General features: G+C 28.4%; 1 protein-coding gene across 10 annotated transcripts in view; it reads right to left on the reverse strand.

The window, feature by feature from the left end:
• The window catches only part of LOC142319376 (uncharacterized), a 226,504-nt gene that overhangs the window by 133,822 nt on the left and 70,266 nt on the right, over window positions 1-22,416 (reverse strand). The gene's annotated exons all lie outside the window — the stretch shown is intronic.

Here is a 22,416-nt window from a genome sequence, read left to right on the forward strand (position 1 = left end):
GCTGCTTTTGAATGTAGATATACAAATAAGCTAGTTGAACCAATCAAATATGCTTAAATGGAGTTAACTTGAAAATAGTGCCAAATTGAATTTAAACAAGGGAAACTGCCTCTTTTTGTCCTGCAATAGGGCATCAGTAAACTCTGTTGTAAGCTGACTACCTACTCTTGCTAGTTATGAGAAAATCTTTAAAAATTTCAATAAAAAAGTTAAGCCAAATCTGAATATATATATATATATATATATATAAAGTAGTGTTCATATGTGTGTGTGCTATAGACTAGAAAACTACTGGACTGATTTACACACGTTTTTTTGAAAAATGGTCCACATTGTCAAGAGAAGGTATTGATATCCTCGATCTGACCATTAGAAAGAAAGTAAGGGGTATTTTGAACCAACTACTGAATTATATCCGATAGGTAGCGCTGTTGTTTTGACAATTGGATTTATTCACATTCTGACTTTTATAAAGTGAAAAGTTAAATTTTGTGAAGTTCCGTAATGTTCAGTTTTTTAATGTTTTATCAAATTTTCAATTGTGTTCATTTAATCATATACACTCAAATCTAGCAATAGGGAAGCATTGCCGGGTTAGCTAGTGTAAAATAAAAGAAGTTCTCCATGAAAACTTTTGTATAGATGCTTTATCTATCTTTCATTTAGAAAAGTGAAACTTTTGCAAAGAACAAATAAATAAAAACTCACTAAAAACTGAAATTAAGAATTAAATAAAAAATTCAATGAATTAGTGCCTACAAAACAAATCTAATAAGTTTTATGCCCAATCATTCTGATTATATGAGTTGATGACTATAATTAAACAACAAACATTGAATTATGCATAACACAGTAAATCATCTTTAAGATACAAAGAATAAAATAATTAAATTTTATTTATGAAAGGTTTTACTGCTACGGCTATATTGAACATCGATTACAAGTAAATATATATGAAAAATCTATTTATAAGAAAAGATCATTGATTGAATTTAACAAAACTTAAGACACACTGTTAGTTTTTTGCTCCACCTCTGGTTAAAAAGTAACCAATGCTCTCCTTTGCTAATATCTCTAGTAGGAAATGATAGACGTGAAATTTTAACATGAAAAAGTTGATTTTGTCATACTGTGCTTCAATGGTTAGTTGTTTCTCTCATCGAGATTATTTCCTATCTAGTTTTAAATGAATTACATTTGAATATTTTGTGCTATGATTTACTGAAGTAAGTGCAGTTTTTCACACATTCAAAGAGTATTTTAATAACCAAAATAGGTATCCTTGAAGACTTTTGTAGATTATCACAGAAGTAAAGATATATAATCGGGTTACATCTCTATTGCACAGCTCCTCTAAAAGCTGTAGGGAATTGCCAAGAGTTGTAGTTTAATGATATTTTTTATCATTTTGGCTATACAAAAGAATATTTTTTAATTTTTAATTAAAATTTTTTTATAATTTACTAATTCATAATTTCTTCTGCATTCTAAAATGTAGTGTAATGTATAGAATAAGAATTATTTGCACCTCGTTACATTATTGTTTGTTTCCTCTCATGTATGGATGATAAACTATTCGTGTAGTTTAAATTTTAACTATGTGATTGTCTCTCCATAATGTATTGATTATCAACCTAGACTCTAAATGTTTTGGTTCAATTAGCAGTAGGATTTTTAGACCACTAACTAGTTTTCTTTGAAGATGGTTGTAACAATTTAGATTAAAATTTAAACAGTTATACATTAATAATGATCTATAATTCATATTATATGCAACATTTTGAGGGGCTGAAAAAAAGTTTCTTTTAGGACATGATATAAGTTGAGTTAAGAACATGATCAAGTTAAAAAATTAATTAAAATATTTGCTAACTTTTGATTTAATCATAGATTTTAAATACATTTTAATCAGGTTTTGTATTTGTAATTTAAAAATACAAGAAAGTGAGAATCTTTTTGGATTATTTAGATTTTCATATTGTTACTAAATAAAATCAAAACTTGAAATCATAAGCTTCAACAAAATTTTATATAACAATCTGTTATTTTATAAACAACATGTATATTTGAAATTTGAATAATATTGTAAATTTTATTTGTAATTATAAAAAAAAAAAAATAAATAAACCATTAAAAGTTACTTTATCAACGAATATATTTTATTTAATTTCAAATTACTATGTAAAACATTATAATTAGATTAACGGTTCATTAGATTAATGGTCAAGTTCATATTTCATACATTTTATTGTGAGGTGAAGTAACTTTTTAGCTATCAGACTGGGACACTGAAATGGGAAACTTAATTAAAACCATTCTTTTATCCAATATATTATTTTGTGTATACTATAAGTTTAATGCATTTCTTTCATTTTATTATAAAGTTATAAATTAAAATGAGCTTTCAGGTAATTCTATCTATTCATCAAAATGTTATATAAAATGCAATCTTAGTTATAAATTATTCATTGTAGCAATTTTATTTATCCCACTTTATTATACTCTTATTAACTCCTTCCTCCTAGACTAAAAAAAATTAAATTTATCTACAATTGTGTTACCTTCTTCTGAAATATTGTATATTTTATATATATAAATATAATTTTTTAAATTTTTACAAAATTCAAAATACTGACCACTGTGCCAAGTTTTTAGTTTATATATGTATATAAACTAGCAGCCCTGAATTCTTCATCTATGAAATCTTGCTTTTTCATAGTATTTATCCAGTTTTTTCTGAAGAATTCAATAAAAAGAACCTTATGAAAATAAAAATAAAACTATAAACATGTTTTATATCAGTTGAATAGAATATTTACTTGGGTAGCGAAGTGGGGTAGTTTCTATACAGTTCTAAGTCTAAGTAAAGTACATAAGATCATAGAAGTAAGTGTTCAAAACTTTTATACTTATTTCACAGCATACAAATAAGTTGCTGTAGCAAGGTGCAGCTGGAAATACTGCTTAGCGTTAGCAACGACAAACTAAAACCAGGTATAAAATCAGGCTTTTAATATATGTACATTATTTGTTTGTACCATCATAACAGCTCAACAGCTGAACTGATTTATATGTATGATCCCATGTTGGAATCCTTATGTTACCGGGAGTGTCATTGGTTATATAAATATATATGTAATTTCTTTCATCATTTCCCAGTATTTTTGTTTTTTCTGTCCAGGTATTTTTCTTCTGTCTTTTTGTTTTTTCTGGAAATCTGAGATGTTTTGGCAATTTCTTTCTCGATAGTGAACTTTCTTTGGTATTTTATTGTGTTATTTTCAATTATTCTACGTATCTTTCAGGTTCTCTAACTATCTGTTGTCGCTTTTTTACATTTTTAAAATTTGTCAATAGCCTATTTGACAGCACATTAGAATTTATTATTTGTTCGTGATTGGAGAAGGTGATTCTTCTTTGTTTGATAACATCTGATATTTTTTTTCTTTGTTATTGTATTTTCTTTATAACTCATTATTGTATTTTCTTCTGTAGTCTACTTTGTTTTTTATAGATACATGACCTTACTAAGTATTCCTTATTCTTGTGATTGTAGTTAATTAAACTTAAATTTAAGTATAATTAACTAAATATCTTAGAAAACTAGTTTCTAAAATTTAAAGAAAGAGTTTAATTAAGAATTTAATTAAAGATTCTTAACGATTCAGAAAATTGTACCTCTATTATTCTGATAGGTACAAATAATAATTAAGATAGTAATTTTTTAAAAATCTTAATAATTTATTTTTATTTTTAAAGAGCTGATAAAATGCATTAATTAATATTTGCATTAATATTTCAGTTAACTATAAAATGGCTACCGACGAGTCATTTTTTCATAATATTATAAGCCTAAATAAAAATGATTGTTCATCAAATAACGAATTGAAACCGAAACACAAAATTTGATTTTAATAATATTAACGTATTTACCTGAGTATTGGGAGTAGGAAATAACCTCCCCCCCCATCAATGTTTGTGCAAAAGAAGAAAAGATTTAGTGGAAACAACTTCAAATAATTTTAGGTATCATGTCAAAATGAATAAACGAAAAGAGAATTTCACACATGGTTATTGTCGCTTAACTTGCAGTAAATAGCTTACGTTCAACTTATGTTTTTAGAGAAAAATATTACAATCCTTGCAAATAGATACACATCGATATAAAATGTTACAAATGCAATATGGATGTTTATTTTATATAGGACATATGTATTTGAAAAGAAAAAGATACAGATTTAAAAAAGTAATTAAATAATATTAAAGTCTTTTGTTAAAAATTTGTTAACATTATTAGTATAATTTATTTTAAACAAAAGATACTGCACAAGAATTTCTAATAAAATGTTATTTCAAAAATTTATTTTTATTGAAAAAAAATTGCATTTTTTTATCTTAAATTGCATTCATAACTGATCTATAGACAATCTGAAAAATGTACTGGGATTTGGGAAAAGTTTCATAGTACTTTTCTGGTAGATGGTTTTGGGATTGAAAATACTCTTTAAAGATTAATCAGTACAAAACTTAGTTATTAATTGTACCTACGAAGATAATTTAAAAAAACAAAAGAAAAAAAACGTAAATTTTGTTTTTATTGTGTAAATTAGGGTATCTTTAAAAATGGTAAGAAAAAGAATAATAAATTTAAAAAAGTTTTTTCCTGAAAAAATTATTTTCTAAAACATCTTTTTTTTTATTAATATATTTATCTTAAATTAATATGTTTGTTATATTTAATTAATTTTGTTTCCCAACTTAGTAGAGATTCATTGTATAACTCGTTGAAAAGTGTCCATTTAGTGTTGCTTTCATAGTCTTTCTTATGATTGTGACATATGTAAAACATCTGGTGTACAAATGCTACTACTTGAATCGCTTTCTTTAAGAGTAGTAATGTTCACTTACATACCCAGCCCATGTAGCGCTGATTACATCATCTACTTTTCAACGGGGTTTTCATGCTGATATGTAAAAATAAATTCAGTTCAGCGAAGAAGGTAACGGGGAAATACTTCATTCCCCAAGGGAGGGATGCATTTTTTTGTTTGAGTGAGCACATTGAGAGAGACGCCTGACACAAAACATTGTTGAATATTCGTCTTCAGTTTATTGATAATGTGGAGGATTTGATTCGTAAACTCTTTCCTCGAAATAACCCCAAACAAAAATCTGAAGAGAATCTGGGAAACACAGAAGTCATCGTCCTCGACTGACAGTTTGTTCTTCTACAAAAAAAAAACCGCACGAAGGCGTGCTAGTGAGTGAATTTTTTTTATGTGCCACATGTTTCTCCGTCTTGTTGGAAGAAGCCGTCCCCTTTTCACGATTTGTTAACTGAGCATAGAATTCTACAAAAATTAGTCCCATAATTCAGAATTATTCAAGAATTATAAAAAAAGAATTGACAAATATTTTGGTAGTTAATTCCTAACATCAGGGCAAGAAGAAAAGTCCTTTAAACATACATATGGAAATACCTTCTTTTTACCTCTGTCCAGAAATTTGTGTTTTTTAAATAGAAATTTATATCTTGAGGATGGATTGAGGTATTTTAATGCAATTTGTAATGTATCTTAAACCAGATTCCCTACAAAATAAACAGATTTGTAATTTTATGTTTGTAAATTTAAAAACAGTAGCCATCTTAATTTTTCATCTCATGAGAGTATAAGAACTGTTAATGATAAGCAGAAATTGTTTATTTGCTCACTTAAGCAATTCATTGTGAAGAAAATGACATATTTTTTTTTATCAAACCTCAGCTAGATGAGTGTTATGGAAACTTTTAAAGAAAATTTGTTAAAAATTACTTATTTTCATTACATGACAATTTTAGTCAATACTACTAAACTGATGTACGTCAAGAACTTGTAACTCAATATAAATTTAATTATTACTGGAAAAAGTACCAGTATACCAGAAAAAATCTGTTAAATGTAGAAGTTATAAACATTTTATTATTTACAAAATCATTATTTTCTTTTTTGTAAAATATGGTAAATGAAAAATAGTTTGATAAGCATTTTGTCTCAAATATCTTCCCTTTAATGGGTAAGAATTACAATTATCTTTCCCTCTTTACATACAATTTTAACTGCGCCAATTCAGAATGTTGATGCACTTCACCTTGTATTATAACATTACTGTCCAGTTTTTTTTTTTAAATATTCTTCGCTGGATTAAATTGAAATTGCCATTCAATGGAAGAATGATATACTTTGCGAAGTGTACTTTTCTAGTTTAAAAATTTCTCTACTAATAGAACTTTTATTGTTAATCATGGCGAATTGGTATTGATATAAATTAATTATATAATAATTTCCACTTGCTAACTATTTTTATTTTTATGTCCGAGTGCTTTCGGATATTAATACATCAACAAAACAATTGAGAACTTCATACTAACATGACAGACAATGTCAACATTATTTCTATCTTTTGACGATCATTTGTTGTATTTATAATTTTTGTTTTAAAATTCAAAATTCATTTAATATATTAATTTCTAAAGGAAAAATTATATTACATAACACATAAATGTTCCTGCTGATGGATTAATATCCAAAAGCGTTTGGACATAAAAATAAAAATAGTTGGTAAGTGGAAATTATTATATAATTAATTAATAGAATTACATAGTTCCATACTCAAAATATTGTTATTTTTGTGGGATCTATGATAATATAATTTTTATTTGCTTTTCAATACTAAAAACGTTTATAATAAACTTGATCTGTGGGCAAGGTGATACTGGATAAACCAAATTATAACTTTTAAACATTTTGAATACACCAAATTGTAACTTTTAAACATTTTGAATATACCAAATTATAACTTCTAAACATTTTTGTTAAGAAGTTGAATACTACTGTTTGATTATAATACAACACAAAGTAAATCACATGCACAGCAGACAGTACAACACTAATAACCTCAATGTGTATTAGGATTGGAAAAAGCAGCCGGCAAGGGGCAGCTGTTAGTCAAGTTCACATACCGTTAGTTGATGTATATATCTGCTTTTATAATTAACTGACAATTTAACAATATTTTCATGTGTAGTTTTTCTTGTTTTGAACCGATGAAGATGGTAGGTAATGTAAATGATATAAGTCTGTCATCAAATGTAAAATATAAAAATTGAAAAAAAAATTTGAGTACGTCTGGTATTGAAATTAAATGACACTAACAGTCAATTTAAAAATGCAAGTAGCAATTTTTTTTTTTTTAGTCTTGGCAGAAATTAATGTTATTTCCATAAACATTTTTGCAAACTTAATTTTATTAATGATTCATATATATCAGTATCAGTTTTATGACCCAGATTAGTGTCAATAGATGTTAAATGCTCTACTAATTTACGCCTGCTGGTGGTAAATAGAAAAAAAAATAATTTTAAGGATAACTGTCAATTACTGATACAGCCTTCTTTTATAACAGGGTGATTCTGGTGGCCCACTTGTGTGCAATGGAGGACTATCAAGAATTATTTTGCATGTTTTCAAACAAAATCAGATTTAAATCTGAATCCTCTTACCATATCAGTAGCATACATTATTACTACAACTGGATTAAACAGAATGTTAAGAGCTAATTACTAATACAATTATAAAAAATTTCATTTATAAATGATTGTATTGAAATAAGTACTACAACTAAAGAAAATAAATTTTACTATTAAACTGTAATGTAATATATTGTTACTAGCTGAATAATTTTTTTTTATCAACTTCCAAACAGACATTCAATGCTTGACTGGCATTGGAGTCAGAAAAAACTACTTGATTCTAAATAATTTGTTTTGTGTTTAATTAGATGAATATCACGAACGTACAAACCTGCAAATAAAAATGATAGATAAAAACAGGAATTAATTGAGAGTGGCTCAAAGTTTTCAATAAATATATTCATTTTTGTTCTAATCAGCTAAAAAATTTTCTTCAGTATGGTGATATTCCTAATTCTAGAATTTATTCCTTTTATTATGTAACTTAGGTAAAGATAAAGAATAAAAATTTAATGGCTAATTGTGTCCATTCAATCAATATATTTTTGAAAAATTTAGTTAATTAACTCAAGATTTGGAGTGTGATGATATCCTTGCATATATTACTCTAGGTGCCCCCACAGTTTACAGATCAAAGCTACATCTTAAGTCTTGAGAGATAACCACTTCAGAAATCTACTAACCCAGTCCCTATACTTATTCAATTGTACTGAGGCAACAGTCACCCTGGTTGGTGCCACTGCAATGACGATCCTTATTACTAATTATACAAAATACTCTAACTGTGCAGTTAAATTCCACTTCCAGATTTTTAAGATTAGCAATGCTACAGAGTGTCATATTTATACTTGGGTCCATCAAGTATTAATAAAAGATAAAAAAACAATAACACTTGAGTTAGAGTTAACCAAGCTATTCTAATTACTTAAATGGAACACATACGGTATTCACTATTACTAATAATTAGTTATAATTATCAATCATCTGCAATTTGATTAGATAAAAGAGAAGTAAAATGACAAACATAAATAATAAAACACAAATAGAAAATAAAAAAATTAAAAACATAAAGCACATATCATCCTAAATTCAATTGTAGCATTTAGCTCTATTTAAGATGATTCAGAAGTATATTGTAGCTGGTGATCATGGTGGTTGTTATAAAAAGATAGCTTGTCTTTTATGAGTTATATCTTGGAACCACTAGATGATAAAAAACTCAGTTTTTACACAGCCTACATTTAATATGTTTTAAGAAGGTAGTAGTCTTTATTATGTTATTCATGGGTTTAAATTTATTTAAAGAAAATTTGTAGGAATTACAGAAAATTAGGCATACATTATTACGTACATATTTGTTGTCATTGAATTTCGATTTTCAATAATTTTGTAAATAGATTTAATATAAACTATGATTAAAAACAGAACCTTATCAGTTATTTAAGGTTCCTTTTTTCATTCTCTTATTGTTAGTTCTAATATGGCAATCGTAAAATAAACTTTTTTCAGCTTTCTTTGAAAGTAAGAATTTTTTTATACGTAACAGTTGCTTTAACTACACCATTATGTTGTAAACATAATTTCAATAACAATGGAAATGAAAAAAAAGGTTGTAAAGGAAGGAAAGCAAAAGGAAATAAATTGAAACCAATGAAAACCTTAAAAGATTATTAGGATTAAGTACAGACAGTGTTGTATTTATCTGTGAAACTGTTTCACAGTGAAGTGAGAGTTGACTACATTCCTCTTTTACAAAAACCAGTGATTACTAGCAGTGTTACTAGACATTTTTTCCTTTACAACTGTTAAAATTATTAAAGTGATGTAATCCATAGAAGTTGTGAAGAGTATAAAGTTTCTTCCCCAACCTGAATTGACCGCCCTTTTGTCATTGATTTTGAATTTACTAAACAGTCTTTTGTTTATTTTTTATTAAATAATTGGGATGACTCTTCTAGAACAGGTGACTGATCAAAGTGCTTAAATAGGTCTTTGCTTTATTCATAAATGCTTCTATTAATTGGATATAATTTCCAAGCTGGAAGTCAGTTTCTTTGCAGTTTTGTTGTTAATCATTATATATTTCTCTTTAGCTTGGGAATGACAAACATTTTTATCGATGTAATTCAAATCATACTAATTTTATCGGACAGTGTTACCAGAATCTCCACTGAAGAAGGTGGGTGACAATAGGGATTAATTTTAATGTAATTATTATAAATTATTTTAATAAAAATTTCCATAAATTTACAGTTCACTTCATATTTACAAAATGTCTGATAAATGTAATTACTGATTTATCAGGTTTATTCTTTGTATTGGTAGAAGACAGACAATAATGTGATTAAAAACAAATGGATAAATAAATTAACACAGTGCATATATTTTTAAATTAAAAACTAAAAAATATGCAGAAAAAAGAAACAAATTCAGTTTTGTTAATAGAAATGTTTAATTTTGACATTTCTTTTAATCTTAAAATAATTTTTTATATAACATTTACACATATTCAGCACAAGCTGTAAGGCTATTATGAAACACTAAGTTTTTGAAATCGGATTCAATTGTTGTAAGATACAATCTCAAATCTGGACCTGTTTGGTTTACTACAGTTTTAATTTATTTAAACATAGTAGTAGACATAGAGCAGTAAAACTCTTTCTACTGACTCTGTAGTCATAAATGATAACAGAAACTTAAGAGTTTCTGACTGTAATAAATCAGGAAGAATTAAGGTAACCAGTGTTTCATGACATTAATATAGCATATGTTGCATTAATGATCATTCATTAATGTTGCATTAGATCATTCATTAGAATGCACTATGTGATTTTAATTAATTAAAACAGTCTTGTGTTTTTAATGTTGTTATGAACCACTTCTAGATCAATAAATGTGTTTAGTTGATTTTTTCTACAACACTTTCCTTTATTTTACTATTAGTCATACAGAATTGAGTTAATTTGAAAACTGGGAAAAACTTCCTTTTGTTATAAAAAATACTTAAATGTTAAATGTGTTGGGCATTTCAGTTGACAAACATTATTCATTTTTTGCAAATGGTTTTGGAATGGAATGCAAAGTTGGCAGGAGTCTATTACTCCCTACTTTATTGCAGAACCTGGACAGAGTCCCTTGCTGCTGGATCTTTCTAATCGGACTTGTTTTTTAAAAGGTTATTTTTTAATCTCGGATCTAATTTTTCCAATTTTTGTCTAATATTATTTTAGTGAGTTTAAGACGGATTTTATTGCATTCCAATTCCGTTGTTATACCAGCGTTATCGAACCCATTTTACGGGCCGACCGCGGAAGGCTAGGCTTATAAAGCCTGTCCTCCCGACGTAATTCCCCTTCAGACCGTCCACTGAAGTCCTTTCGGTGCTAACTCTTTAATAGGCTAGCAGGAATACGCCACAACGGGGCACTATCTGTAAGGAGGGAGCAATGCGTCCCCTTTTCCGGAGGAGTCGCAATTGCTGGGTTATTTTGTCTGATTGTAAGTTTGAATTAGGAGAGGTTGTAAAGAAGCTCTTCATCCGCTTCTGGTATGGCTGCCCTTCAGGACGCATCTCTGCTGGGCTCTGTTCCGGACTCCAGTCCGTGATGTTGAGACGAGTGGCTGGTCTTCCTTCTTCTTCATCTTCTCCCTCTTCTTCTCACGAAGACCTCTTCGTTCTTCTTTGGCCTGCACTTTCCAAGAATTGGTAGTAACCGAAGTTACATACCATTAACCTTGTAATTCCCGAAGCCCCGAAGGGCTGAACGGGGGAAAGTGCAGGTTTCTTCGCTCTTCTGTGCTGTCAGTAGCTGCTGGGCAGGTGGCTGCTGGGCTGATGGCTGCTGGCTGCTGGTCTCGTTCCCTCTTTCTTCTTTCTTGAAAGGAAAGGAAGGTAATAGGGAACTTACAAATGGTGATACCTACTCGCGATCGCAGTTTTGGGGCGGCGATTTTTGTGGAAGAAGCAAACAGTAATTATTCACTCCACGTAATTATTAACCTTCAGACACACGTGTGTCTGAGAAGGGGTTGGGGGGACCGCGTGGCCGCAGTGAAGAAACCATTGTTTTGTGGTGGCTGTTGGTATCTGCAACAAAAGAAGCAGAACACACACACGAGAAAAAAAAAAAAAAAAAAAAAAAAAATTCTTAATTATAACTTTTCTTTCGGCTGGCAGGATGAGACGGCACGTCGAGTCGTTCCACATCCACGTTTCTCCCGTTTCTGAAACAAGAGAAACAGAACAAAACACACGCGAAGAAAAAAAAAAAAAAAAATTTTAAATTTAGACCGCGTTTTTGTTGTATGCGCGACTTACCGTATTTGAAGTCTTCAAATTATATAACTCGCGAAAAACTATTCACTCGCGACCCCGGAAAACGCGTCTGACGCACTATTCCGTTTATGGCTCATGCGATATGGAGGCCCCTAAGCCTGGTTTGTCGATTTTCGGCTACCGCACCGCACCATCACGGTGGTTCGTCCAGTACGGCGTGAGGCCGCTTCCTTACACCTGTCGGAGTTGGGTCCTCTCTGCAGATGTCCCGAAGATGACTGTGTTCGGACACAGCCGCTCTCCCGAACAGTCTGCGCGCCTGCGCCACCCCCACAAATGGTTTTGCGTTTTATGTTTTTTAAATTTATTTCATATATCATTTAGTTCAGCTCTTTCTTCATATATAATATACAGGATTAGAAAAAATAAATATAACATAAAATAACAAAGAAAACCTACTCTAATTACCAACTCTATTAATTAAAGTTGAATTAATTCCACAACTTCTGGTTTGTCTCTTATCTTACATTGGTGATGTAGGTACGCATTTATACTATTACACAATTTCTTCACTTACTTCAAATATCCAACTTATAACTCTGAAAAGATATATACTGCAGGTAAAAATTACTGTGATTCTATACTAAAAATTGGAAGGAAATGTAAATTTTAGTCTGTTTAAAGAAAAAAAACTGTAGTTAACTAAACATCAAAATAAGTTGTACAATTAAGTATAAATATTTAAATACAAATAAAATCAATACACTTTATTTCCAAACAATAATACAACATAATGTGAGGGTTTTAAGATAGTAAACAATAGATGTACTATAACTGAAAAAATCCCCTTCACAGATTAGTTACAGAATAATACAAATCAACAACAAAACTTAAAACTACTGAAATTTGTGATTTTATCATCCTTTATATAATTAAAATTATTATTTTAGCAAAACTGTAATTTTGTTAACAACTTTGATATTAATGCAGATATTAAACACTTCTTTGGCACTAGATATGAAGGTATAGTTTCATTCACTGAACACACTTTGTCCATTAATTATTAATAAAAGTCACTAAGAAATATGATTAGTCTGGTACTAAATTAACTCTATTAGAAATAAAAACATTCACTTTTCTAATCATCTTAATTTTATTTTAACTGTACTTTAAAGCACCAATTCTGCTACAAAAATTTTTTTCAGTAACTTCATTGCAACAACTCACACACATACACACAAAACCACTTTGTGATCTGTCATAATGTTCATTAATAGTCTTTTTTGAACAATTTTAATTTTGATATTAAATTTTACCCTTGACAACACAGAGTAAAAAAAAAAAATTAAAATTAAAATGTATACATTTAATGATGATAAAAATTTTAATGTAAATTTTAAATATCTAAATAATTCATTTTCTATTATTTTTTATGCAGTGATCTTTAATATTATCTACAGAACAGTTGCTTCTTCAGCTATGCTGGTGAATTTATGGTCTATCCTTGTTGTAAATAGTACCATTTTGTAGCTATTTAAGTAGTATTTTGATTAATAGTTTTTGAGTAAGAAAGTAGAAATTGTTCAGTTTTGTAAGTAAAGAATATTTAAAACCTGATTACGGTTATTTCTTTACTGATTTGTGTGGATGACAAAAGTATTTGATCATGTTTAATCTATTTAAGTCATATGAGAAAACGTTAAATACCATCATTTACTTTCAACTAAACAGAAACTATACAACTCCTGCTTCATTTAACAGCTTTTTATTTTGTCATATTTTGGGGTTACCAGAGTACTGATAAGATTTATATTATTAAAAATTAACTTATTTGGTAACAGCATAAAAGTATAAATGCCAGTCTTTTATATAATTTATTTTATTATGTAATATCTATTTACTTTTAAATTTATAGTCGTTTTATTCCGTTTTTTTTTTTTTTTTTTTTTTTTTTAATAAGATTAATTATAATAAAATTAATTTAAGTAAAGTACTTGAAACAATAGTCTTTTTTGTTTCTTTTTTTCCCTCTAACATCAGTGGGTGGAAAACTTATTCTTTAATGGAATTTTATAATTCATTAATAAAATTTCCTATCTATATCACATTTTAAAAACTTGTAATTTTCATGAAAATAAAATGTAAACTCCACATTTACATGGAAAATCCTTTGTTTATTACCCATTCCAATTAGGTATACTTAACTGGAACTGTTGATACAAACTTTGGAACATAATAATTTTTTTAATGAACAATTACTTATGTTGACTGAATATTATTTTCATATTAATGTTTTTACAGATATTCTGTGATGGTTTAGGCTAGTGAACTTTCACTATTTTGTGAATTCATTTAACTGATTGCAACTAGCGTTGGCAGCACATTCTTGGGGTTTTTTAACTGCTTTAGTTATTTTTATTTTTTCTCTTTTTGATAACATTCATTAAGTAAATGAAAAAGTTGAGCTTTAATTCTTGGGATTGGTAACCAATCTTGTATAATGCATTTATAAGCCTTTATGTGTATGATATTAACATACAGCTCAGGCATACTTTTTCTTTACTTTATTTGGTTTTTCTTATGGTTTTATTTCTGTTATAATAATTTTTATGCATAAACTTGTGTACAGAGAAAAATTAGATTTTTTCATGCATCATAATTTGTATGCTTCTAAAGAGAATGACGTGTAAGATATATTTATATTTTTTGCTTGAAAAGAAATTTAAAAAGTTTGCTTATTAAAGGTGAACACAGTAGGTTAACAGATGCGATGACATTTATGTAAGAAGCAAGTGGGAAAATCTATTTTACAGTAGGAAATGTACATCACTGGAGATTACCTTAACTAAACTGCTAACCTTATGATGTGTACTACTAATGTAAGAACAGATAAGGTCAGGTTTAGACTTTACTAGTCTTTGATAGATTCAAAATTAAGTAATTTTTTATAAAAAATGTACTATTCAGTGTAATATACCTTAGTTTGTATTTTTTTTTAACTTAATTCATTAATAAACAATTAAAATAAACTTAAATAATTACTGTTACTAGCATGTAGTTATATTTAATGTTCGTTACTGATTGTTTTATGTAATATCATATGATGGAAGTTAATGGAAGATCATTTAAAAAAATGTTTTTAATTTTTATTTTTTTTTATTCAATGTTTTTATGTTTTCTTAAGTTTTGTCATTTATAGATCATGTTGCAATTGATTATCATTGAAATTAACGTAAAAAACTTAATATAAAAAATAATTATGAAATGATAAATCATTAAAACATAAACAGCATTATAAGATGTATTGTCTGAATACGCATTTAAGAACAAAAATACTTCATGTAAAGATTTGTAAATCTCAATTATTATTATTATTATTATTATCGTGTTTCTTCAAATATAATTCAAAATAACTTAGAATTAATTAATGATCTAAAAACAAAGTGTTTTCTGATTTTATAAAGTGTTATGATTGAAGATCAAGTTCACTACTATTTGAAGTTTTCAGTATCATTAATTGATTACGTCCTTAATTAGCTCTGTTAAGAAGGTCATCTAACACATGAATGAAGATTACCATACATTATTAAAAATAAATCATTTTTCACCACAACACAGCACATAGACAATAATCATTTGTGATCTATTATTTCATTAAACATTCATTAACTGTCCATTCTGTTAAATGCTTGTGCCCACTGGTCATACCATCTGTGAAGTGCACGATATAATTAATTTTTGTGAGCAGAGAGGCACAGTATTTCTGTGATCCTTTAGGAAAATTACATTATGTGTGTGATATCATAAATTTATTGTAAAATATCAAATAAGATTTGGAGTGATATATCAACCCAAAAATTTGGTGTGTAATGCTCATAAAGGATATGTTTTGAAAAGTGGGAGTCTTATGATGAGCACAGTACTTTCATATCAGTGAGGAATTGTAGGTGAATTACTAACTGGCTGGCTACTCTGAAAGTAAAGATTTTATTCAAAGCTGGTTTTGCTGGTAATAATTATTGTTGGCTTTTTATTTGCACAATTAAAACAAGATAGTCAGTAACTGTGAGTAAATGCATCGATGCAGAAAGTATTTCAAGTTGTTTCTTTCTTTTTTTGTTTAGCCTCCGAAACCACCATAAGGTATTTCTTTGAAGGCTGAATGAGGTTGATATGTATGAATGTACATAAAGTGCAGTCTTGTACAGTCTCAAGTCGACCATTCCTGAGATGTGTGGTTAATTGAAACCCAACCACCAAAGAGTTTTTACAATAAATTAAATTATCACTGTAGAATTTATTGCTTAGGGCCAAGATATGATTAAAAAGTAATTTAAAGAATTTTAATAAAAATTAAAAGTTAGTGCATAATTACTAAGCTCAATAGGTTAAACAGTAGCTCAGTTAAAATGATCAAAATTAGTTACCAACTTAAATATTTGAATGAATAAAATTTAAATAAGATATGTGCTAGAAGTAACAAAAACAAATACAATATAATTCACTTTTGCTTGTAAATGGACAGTTATTTCATAACTGAATCTAAATCAAGCAAAAGCTGTTTGTCATCAAGAGGATATTTGTGACAAGGACAAACCAACACTACAGCAAATCTGGGAAATATATTGCTCTACAGTTTTAAAAGACAAACCACATAAAAAAATAAAATTAAATAAAAAAAATAAATTTGATATTTAATTTCATTAAACATTCAATTTGAACATATCTCAGAGTGCTATTTTAAATTGCCAATTATTGACTCAATAGCTGTTTTCACTCAATTAATTATCATCACTGGGATTATTATTATAAATATCATTATTGCTTTGTAATGCAATTAATTATCATCAATGCTTGTAGGAAAATGGCTCTAGTTAGATAATAATTAAGAGCAGACTATAGTGACAGTCACATGGTGATAACCATTTGATTAATTTATTTAAAGAAAAATACACTTTTAATATAAGCTGAACACTTCGATTGTTAGCCATTAAAATAAGTACAGCACAATTCTTCCATGTGGTTATAACATTAACATATATCAGCATTCATATCCATGTGATATAAGTGATGTTTTGCTACATGATGGTTATAAGTGAAAATTAACAAAACTTAATTTTTAGTGATAAACTGAACCAATTTTTTTTAATATAACATTTAATAACATTAAATTTCTTATCATAATGTACTCAACTGCTTTTGTGGCCATCTTCAGTAATTGATGTTACTGTTTTTCACCTTGGGATCTACTGTTGTTATACAATAAACTCCATTAAAGGAACCGCACAGTTAAAACACAGTAACCAAATAAACATAATCCTGCTAGATCAAAAAACTAAACTTCTCTAACTGCAAATGTTTGAAAGTGAACAAGCAGAATGTAGGTTGAAAATAATACAATGAACACCAAAAAGGCACTCCATAGCAATATAGAATAAATATTTACAAATTGTCTTGTAGAAGTAAATCTCAAACCCACCGACATTAGGAAATTTATTTTATCTTAGGTAAGATGGTAAACTGCATGCCTACAAACTAAGCTGATCTCCATGGTGGAGCATCTCAGCCTATCATCCGGAGGTCCCAGGTTCGAATCCCGAATTTGTATTACCAGAATTACCAGAATTACCGGAATTACCAGGCTCGAATTTGTAAAATTTATAATTTTGCATGACCATACCTGTGTTAGAATGATTTCGCTGGTGCTTTTCTTTTACAAATAGTCTCAGGCACATCCTGAATTAATGCCCAACAATAATCGGCTAGCATGTTAGTATTCCATTTCTCTTTAATAGTGGCTTTCCATCACTGAAATGTCTTGATGGAAATGTTCACTGTGGTTCGTCACTTACATCTCCGAGGTTGTCCAGGAAAAAATCCAGATGTGAGTGGAGGAAATGTATTTGCAAAGACATATTACATTCCACAGCTCTGTATGAAGTTGTTGATTAACAATATTGTGGTAATTGTCAAATTTTTGTTTGTAGAGAAAAGTTTTGCAAATATCTTTAAATGAAGCCTAAGCTGCAAGCTGAGCTGGAGAGGGGATAAAAATATTTTTTTGGGTTCAACTAAGGGCTCATGAATAATATTCTTCCCACTTGGAGTTAAGTAGTCTTGTTTTTTCCACTCTTTGGTAACATAATGTTTATTCGTAGCTCAGCTGTCCCATTTGCAGAGAAAACACATGCACTTAGTATAGCCTAACTGCATGCCTAACAAAATAGCTATAACTTTCAAATCACCACGTACATTCCAGCTATGTTTTTTATAATTTACTTTTTCAAGAATGTCTTTCATCACATCGTATGTCTCTCTCAAATTAATACCATAATACCAATCATTCGATTGGTATCGAAGAATATTTGTTACCGTTGTGCAGTAGAACCACTTTTAAACTATTATTCAACGAATCTATGAAAAGGCGCCAGTCCTCAGGTTTATGAACTTGTCCTAAGTGCAACATAAGCTCATCAATATTTGTAAAATAAATCAAATTATTTTCATCAATAAAGTACAGAGGAAGTTCTTTTTGTCAGCTTCGAAGCCCAAAATTTTTGTATTTTTTTGAAGTAAATCCAACCTTTTAGTCTTGATCCAAACAGTTCAGCTTGATTTTTTGATAAATTTAAATCCTTAACCAAGTCATTTAATTCACCTTGTGATATAAGATGTGGCTTATTGGAAGATAAATCAAAATCATTGTTGTCTTCTTCAGTATTGCCTGATTCTTCATTGCTGCTTTCGAAACATACATTCACAGGTGGCTCAGGAATTTAAATAATTTCACTGTGAGGTACAGGCCTGATTGCAGATTGCAATGAAGGATATTTTATTTTACAGTATGTTTAGATTTTTAAAAAATTCCAGACATACTTATTAAACAAAAGTAACAATCGTTTACATGATCCTTTGGTTCATGCCAAACCATATGTGTACCAAATGGCAAAGCCTTCTGTGTACCTTTCAGCCATCCTCTAAAAGATACAGTACAATTAGTGCATACAGCATGAGGAGCCCATGTCTTATCCTGATCACCAGTTTTACACTGAAAGTACAAATGATATGCTCTTTTAATTAAAGGTGTAATGTTTTTCTATTTGATTTTATGGTAAACTCACCATATATACAACAGAAGGCATGCACATCATATACACAGTTTCAAGGCATTCTGACACTGCACTGTTAACAAACTTAAGACAGCAATAAGACTGAACAAAATTAATTCATTCCTAAATCCAGTGCTTAATACAAACAACACAGCTGTTTTAACCTGAACAGACATGGTTGATCTTGTCTATGAAGGCTCACTCTTCAGTATTAGATATGATGTCACAATATGTAACTATGATATATTCAAGAATGTCTTTCATCACATCGTATGTCTCTCTCAAATTAATACCATAATACCAATCATACCATGATACCAATCATTCGATTGGTATGAATTATTTATTCGCAGCATATTCTAGTATTATTTATTTGCAGCTTAAAAATTATGTTAACAAAGTTAAACAATAGAAAATGAGCTAACAAAACACAATATAGGAGCTTAAAATGCTAACTGTTCGTTGGAAAATGAAAAAAATCTGTTAATTAAAATTTACACATTTTTCAAAAGTGGTGGGTGATAAAAAGATTCTGAGTTTATATTTGTTTTAGCATCAAAAACAGATTAAAATCATGTATCACGTGTTAGGAAACAAAAATTATGATTATCAGTGTTATTATATGGATGTATGATAATGGGCAAAAAGATCCTTTCCTTGAAAATGAAACTAGTTAAATGAAGCCACATGACTATTCATTACCCTAGCTATGTCAGTATCTCTGGTTCTTGGCTGGAGTTCACTGGTACTTGAAGGAATATAATACTCTGAATTAATTGCAGCTTACTTATTGCGCATACTGTGCAATGCTCAGATAGGAAATGGACTCTCTAGACAAACTTCCAAGACAGATGGATCATGATGAATCCAATCAGATGGATTGGATCAAAAAATCAAATGGATTTTTTGATGTAAAAAGAAAAAGGATTTAGAAAGAGGGTGTTGAGAAATAGGCTAATTACTGACCTCAGCTAAACTTCAGGTGAAATAAGATAACAAACATTGAATTCAAGAGTACAAACTTTTGTAATATTTTCTGGCAGCTTCTTGCTCAAATCTATACACTCCAGGATTTTACACATATTTATATAATGATATCAATCGTACCATGTTATGACAGTCCACCTAATGCAGTGCATTACTTTGCATTGAAATATCATTGCATTATAATTTATTATTGCATTTCTTGGAATTTGGATACAGTTCATTCTTTGCATCACTGTTGACAAAATGCTTTACCTCTATTTAACAACATAGCAGATCATATATTCTGTTTGAAAAATAGACATTTAACTTAAGTCACCAGATTTAAAATCTTATGCTTCAGATTTAAAACTTGATGATATGAAGTGAGTTTTGATGAATACTTGAATTTATTGATGTTTGTTTTGTAATTACTTAATAATACTTTTACGTAACTAATTTAAAATAAAATTTCACTATAATTTTTATACACATAACAATTTTGAAACTTAATAACAATTTGAAACTAATTTTATTCTGTTTAATTAAAGTCTTCTTAAGACACTGAAAGTAAATGAAATTTTGTAAAAAAAAACGAAAATAATAACATAATAATAATTATGTAAATAACTGTTATTTATAAAAAAAAAAAATCAAAATCCTTATGCTTGTGATACAAAGGAGAAAGTGAATATTGAATATTTACATATGATGAAAAACATATCTAAAAAAACAACTTCCTTAAAATATTTATCACCTCTGCTGCATAGAAGTCCCAACTAACCATGTCATCAAGTATAAGCTGCAAATAGATTAAATTCTTCCATTAACAAATAATTTTTGGATGAGATCTTTGTTAGAAAATTTAATGAACCTTTATTCTGGTATACTAAAAACTACATTATACTGTAATGATTTATCAGTTAAAACCCAAATTTTGAGCCCATTTTACCCCCCAAGAGTTTAAGGGAGAAACCTAAAACTTTTTATGGGCAGCACTTTTTTATGTTTCTTTACTTTCTTGTACGAAGTAAGGAAGTATTGTAATCGTGAAAAATTTTGGTCTTCAGATTTCATTTCCTTTTTTCTTTTTTTAATCTTTTTTTACTTCGTGATACAAAGTAAAGCAAGTATTGCGATAGTGAAACATTTTGTTTTTCATATTTCAACGGAAATATCCATTTTGATCATCCCTGAATCCGTTTTGACTAGTTTCAGTGTGATATGTGTATGTATGTGTGCATGTGTATCTCACATAACTCAAAAATGATTAGCCATAGGTTGTTAAAATTTTGGATGTAACATCCAACGGTTGTAACAGTCTAGTTGTGCACCTTCCTTTTTGATTGCAATTGAAATAAAAATTTTAATTAATGAAATATTTTGATCTTAAAGGGAAGGCACATCAGTCCAAATCACACTTCATCTTTAGTTTTCTTAACTTTTTTTTATTTATTTTTTTAACTTTTCTTTTATTTAATTTAAATATATTGATTTAATAATTATTAACCTGTGATTTTAAAAAAATGTTTACAATAAATAATAATTCAGTTATTCAGTTTATTATTATTCAATGATAAAAAAAAAAGAAAAAATGATTAGTGAAGTAAAATTTTATGTACTTTTAAAAATATGTAAATGTAATTTAACAGGTACTACATATGTGTATATGTAATAGATTTAGTGAAACATCTGATTATTTAATATTAATTGAAAATTATAATTTAGAATCATATTATTTTTGAATTTTCTAGTTTATGTTTAACTTTAATTAATTATTCTGGTATTTCTGTTTAATTTTATCTACATTAAAGTTAACTACAAAGTGACTGAAAAATCGACCCTCACACAAACAACAGTATACTGAGGCATACATACCCAATCTTTAATAAATTGAAAAAAATTCTTACTGTTTTAGTTCATTACTCCTCTGATATTGTCGGAAAATATTCTCCCAAAGTCGGAATTGATCATCATTTTGTTTATTTGTTTTTTGTTGCTAATCATTTAATTGCTCTTTGGTTTGATATAATTCTTCTTGTCTTAATGTGTGTACTCTCTAGTTTTCAAATTTTCTCTCTTTATATTCATCATCCTGTCTTAATCTTTTTATTTTTTCCATGGTCTTGATGTCTTCTTTCTCTTTATATTTATCATCTTCTATTAATTTTTTTATTCTTCCCCTGTTCTTAACATTTTATTCCCCTTCATATTCATCATCGTTTTTTGAGATATATTTCTTCATATTATCTTTCTTTTTCATATGATTGTTCTTTTTCATTTTTGATTATTCACCAAATAATTCAATAATAAAAATTGCATATTTTACACCGTTAGGTCGAAATTAACATTTGTAACCAGTATACAGGAGTTCACTAAATGGAATCGCTTAATTATTCTTTTTGTTTAAACAACACACCAGAAATCAAAAACTTTTGTATTACTGATCTAGTAGTATGAGTAATGAAGGGACTTCTACTCCATCGTTATATTTCATGTAAGATTGTTGAATTAATAATTGTATAAATATTTGATGTTAATAAAAACTAATATTTCAG

Source organism: Lycorma delicatula, chromosome 2 (genome assembly GCF_047948215.1).
Source record: "Lycorma delicatula isolate Av1 chromosome 2, ASM4794821v1, whole genome shotgun sequence".
NCBI lineage: Eukaryota > Metazoa > Arthropoda > Insecta > Hemiptera > Fulgoridae > Lycorma > Lycorma delicatula.